We start from the raw sequence: 5,282 nt of genomic DNA, 5'->3' as shown, positions 1-5,282 counted from the left end.
CCACTATCAAAAGGTGTAAACTATTTTTGAAGCACCGCTCATCTAGAGCGTGTTCATCATGAACTTCCACCAACCACTAATCGAAAATTCAGAATGTTCCATGAGCGGAGCATACCCTTGTGGAACCCTTGAGGTGATCTGGTGACTTATGGTATTTTGAATTTATAGAGGAAACACTTCTCCAGCACGCTGAGTGGCAGTGAAAACAAAACACCAGGATATGGTGAACCCCATTTCCCAATCGAAGACGATAGAGCAGACGTTCCATTGCTCGACCATGAAGAAGTTCGAATAGCAATTACCCATCTGAAGAACAACAAAGTGGTAGCCGCCGATGTATTGCTGGCCGAGCTATTGAAATAGAAGGTGAAGAACTGTCAAGGAGCATGTATCAGCTTCTTTGTAGAATACGGTAGGACGTATGCATGCTCGAAGATTGGAATTTAAGTGTTCTCTGCCCAATCCACAAAAAGGGAAACTGATGCCCACCGTCAACAAATTGTTTGGGCCTCATCAGTGTGGCTTTATACCTGGAAAATCTACAATCAACTTGATTTTCACCATGCGCCAAGAAGGCCGGTGGAAGGATAATCGGCACACATCATTTTTTCTTCGATTTTTAAGCCGCTGTCGACAGCAGGTATGAGAACTACATCTATGCCGCTATGTCTAAACTTGGTATCCCAACAAAGCTAACACGGCTGTGTAAGCTGACGTTGATCAACACCGAAAGCTCCGTCAGAATCGGGATACCAAATGAGACTTCACACAAGGAGACTCTCTATCGTGCGACTTCTTCAATTTACTGCTGAAAATACGAGCTGCAGGGCAAAATAGAGAAGGTCCATTCTTCTATAAAATTGTGCAACCGCTGTCGTACGCCGATAATCAAATGGAAAAGTACCTGGCTACACTGAGAATCTTCAATTGGGACCAAACAACGAAAAGAAAGAAACACTGGCGCTCTTTTAAACTCGTATATAACCGCGTAAGCGGTGTCTTCGCTAATAAAGAAGAAAAAGATTTAGTATTTTTTACAGATCAAAACATCATTAGTAAGATCCAGTTATAATCAATAGTGTTTTCACCACCTGTTATTTGTAGACCAATCTTATTATTTCCTCAATATTAATCAATTAAAATGAATAGCATAAAATATGCATAATTTAAAAATTTTAATTATACGAACTGCCTCCTTATAAACGAATATGGCCGATCAAACTCAATTAAACAATTTTTCACCAAATTTATCCTTTTGTTGCTTTGTTTCGTATTGCGAGAAAGCATTCTTAAGAAAAACACTAATAATTAAATTTGCAGTAGCCACAAATATATAGTATATACAGTATGGCAAAATGCCATTTGCCATTGGCCACCAATTGTTTTTGCATTTTGAGACAGAAATTATACACGTAAACACTACCGTCGCGATTGGTGGAAGCTTGTAGGGTTCAAAATACTCCCAAGGCTGACAGAATGTTGTTGGCAGCGCACATTATATTTTTTCCGACAAAGTTTTTAGGTGCTGCATAGGGTTGCCAGGTGATAAGAAAAAATATTTTAAATACATTAAATACTTAATTCGCATAAAAATTTCGGTAATCTTTTTTAAAGTAAAGACTTAAGTATGCTCGCATATCGTTATAATTCTAGGAAACACTATGAAGGAATTATCGTAATGATTACATTATGATTACCACCAGCAATATATGTATGAATGAATACTCATATAATTATGACTACATTTTGATTATTACCAACAGCCCCGCTATATTATCAAATAGTAATTACGTAGCCGTAATCATTAAAAAGACTCTAAGTACACTAATCTAAATACAAAAATCATATAAACAGTATTCATAGCTGATAACAGCATTATTTTCTGTTAAAGAATATATTAGATATATATCATTATAATTCTAGGAAACGTTAGATAAATATTATGTAAAATTGTAATTATCACTATGATTACATTGTGATTACCACCAAGGATATATAACTAAATATTGATTTGTTTATGATCGCTTTATGATCTCACAATATTTAATATATCCGATTACCATAGTGGTAATCATTACGAATACTGAATACCAATACTAATTACTGATTACTTTAATTTTATTTTTATTTTTATTTTAATTACCAACACTAAATAATTACAGTAATTTGGTCGTCCCGTACCGCAGTCATTACAATTGCCTTACGCGTAACACTCCTCCAGTTTTTCAATACCATTACCAATACCTTAATTGATACCAGTAATTATAAGTTCTTTATATTTACAAATCTTAAAATTTTATTTCATGGAAAAATTTATGTTCTAAGTATACCAGTATACAATATATAATACATTTGCTATTTATATTTTCCTCATTACCATTACAATTACTGTATGCAAATTATAATTATAAACCAGTTTTAAATTTGTAATTACCATTAAAACGACCACAAAGTGTCATTATGTATCTCAATACTTGTCATTATTTGTAATCGTTAGTCTCACTACCATTAGCATTACTTAATAATAATCATTAAAAATTATCAATGACAAATTTTGTATAATAACTGTATGGAATATTATTTTAAATTTTGTTTAAACTACTGACAGCTCAACAGAAGATATTATTCACTCTAAAGGACAGCTATGCGCTTAGTGGTAATCATTACCAATTACCAATACCGTATTTTCTAAATATAACTTTTAAATATTTTTCACTTATGTATTTGTGATTGTTGGTCTTACCACCATTGCCATTACTTAATAGTAATCATTAACAATTATAAATAATACATTTTTTAACTTTTCTCGTACTACCGACAGCTCAACTTTTAAGACATTATTCACTCTAAAGCCTATCGCTAACATGACTATTCGCTTAGTGATCATTACCAGTACCATATTTTCCAAAAATAGCTTTTAGTTATATGTCAGTGGTTTTCTAAATATATCTTTTATATATTTTTCAGTTGTGTGGCAACCCCACCAATGATATTTTTCACTTCAGAGGCTTCCTTTTAGTTAATTTTTTTACTTGTTTTTACTTTCGAAATGAAATTTTTTTTTTCATCAAAGCCCAACAAAGAAAGGGTGTTCTTCAACACTTTTTTTTACGTTCATGCTTTCCAGCATATTTACCGTTTTTTACAACGAAACTTTTTTCCTTATTTCTTTCCGCATTTCCCAATTTTCTTTTAAACTTATTTCCTTTTCACATATATATATTTTTTTAATTTTTTTCGTTTTACTTTGCAACACTGGTGTTATTATTATTTTGTTGTTATTGTAAGGTGGTTGAAAATTAATTAAAAATTAAATGAATAACGTGGATAATGAGCCCCTAAGCTGATTTGCTCTTAACACAAAATTTTTCACATGACACAAAAATAAAAAAATATAAAATAGCTACAACACAAGCAATAACAACATGCAGCACTACATAGTATAGTGGGAGTATTGATGGAAAATAGAGGGGTGAGGTGGTAGTAAAAATTGTTATTTTATCTTTTGGTATTTTGCTTGGTATTTTTTTGCTGTGTTTGTTGTTTTTTTTTTTTTTGTTTTGTTGTTTGAAGAATGCAGGGAGGGAAATTAAAATTGAAATGCCATACCAAAAGCAGCATCAGCTGCTGGTGCTTTATTTATTTTAATTTTTTATTAGCACATCACTTTTAACGTGGAAAAAATTCTACCGTAAACGATACACTTTGTCACATGACATTTTTAGAAATTTCTTTTGAATTATTTTGCTTTGAATTGACGGAAAATAATATTGTCTAAAAATGGCGTCACATAAAATTAAAAAAAAAACTTATTTTCAGTGTATTTTGTTTTAAGAAATTGAATTTTCATAGAAACTGTTAAGCAGCTTTCAATTCAGCTTTCTTTTTTCCGGTGTGCTAATTAAATATAAAATGTATGCATTCATAATGCTTTTGTGGGAAATTTTTGTGCAAAGGCAGCATGTTTTCGGCCAAGCTCCAGTTAGCGGAGGTGTCAGTAGTTTTTGACCAATTAATTGGAGTATTTTCCGATAGTTTTTATCTAACGTTAAAAACGTGCGGGATGGGATAGATACCGAGAGTTGAAGAGGAAAACGAGACACATTTGCAGCCAAAAAGGAGAGAGATCGAAGTGCGTGAGTACGAAAGTCTTGGGAATCTTGCCGACAGGGGTAATCCTCGAAAAGATGAGGCAACTTACAGAAGGTTTCAAAACCGGAGACCATTATTATAAAACCTCCAAAAGTGATCTAGTGACTTATGCTCAGAGAATTATGTAGGAAACGCTTAACACCTGGAGATGGTGAACCCGATTCCCCAATCTAAGACGATGGTGCAGACGTTCTATTGCCCGGCGATGAAAAAGTTCGGCAGGGGTCGATTAATTGCTGGCCGAGCTATTCAAATACGGGGCGATGAACTGATAAGAAATTCATTTTCTTTATAGAATATGGTCGGACGAAAACATGCCGAGCGATTGGAATTTAAGTCTGCTCTGCCGAATCCACAAAATGGGAGACCTCATAATCTGCGCCTACTGCCGTGGGATAAGCCTCCTTAACATCGCGTAGAAGGTTCTATCGAGCATAATGTGTGAAATATTAAAGCCCACCGCCAACAAATGGATTGGACCTTATTAGTGTGGCTTTAGACCTGGAAAATTAACAACCGACCAGATATTCACCATGCGCCAAATTTTGGAAAAGACCCGTGAAAGGAGAATCGACACACACCACCTCTTCGTCGATTTCAAAGCTGCTTTCGACAGCACGAAAAGGAGCTGCCTTTACGCCGCGATGTCTGAATTTGGTATCCCCGCAAAACTAATACGGCTGTGTAAACTGACGTTGAGCAACACCAAAAGCTTCGTGAGGATAGGGAAGGACTTCGCCATAGCATTCGATACCAAATGCGACTCCATATCGTGCGACTTCTTCAATCTACCCCCACGTCACTGTAGACAGTCATAACTTCGAAGTCGTAGATAATTTTGTCTATCTTGGAACCAGTAATAACACCAGCCTCTAAATTCAATGCGATTGAGATGTAAAGTCATCTCTCGACCAACAAAGACCAAATTCTACAAGTCGCTCATCAACCCCGTCCTGCTATTTGGTGCAGAGGCACGAACGATGACAACATCTGATGAGTCGGCATTACGACTTTTCGAGAGAAAGGTTCTGCGGAAGATTTATGATCTTTTGAGCATTGACAACGTCGAATCCCGTAGTCGATGGAACGATGAGCTATACGAGATATATGACAACATTGATATAGTTCAG

This window comes from Bactrocera latifrons, unplaced genomic scaffold, assembly GCF_001853355.1.
Source record: "Bactrocera latifrons isolate USDA-ARS-PBARC rearing strain unplaced genomic scaffold, ASM185335v1 scaffold_279, whole genome shotgun sequence".
Classification (NCBI taxonomy): domain Eukaryota; kingdom Metazoa; phylum Arthropoda; class Insecta; order Diptera; family Tephritidae; genus Bactrocera; species Bactrocera latifrons.
The sequence above is the reverse complement of the archived record's forward strand: the minus strand, read 5'-3'. Positions refer to the sequence as shown.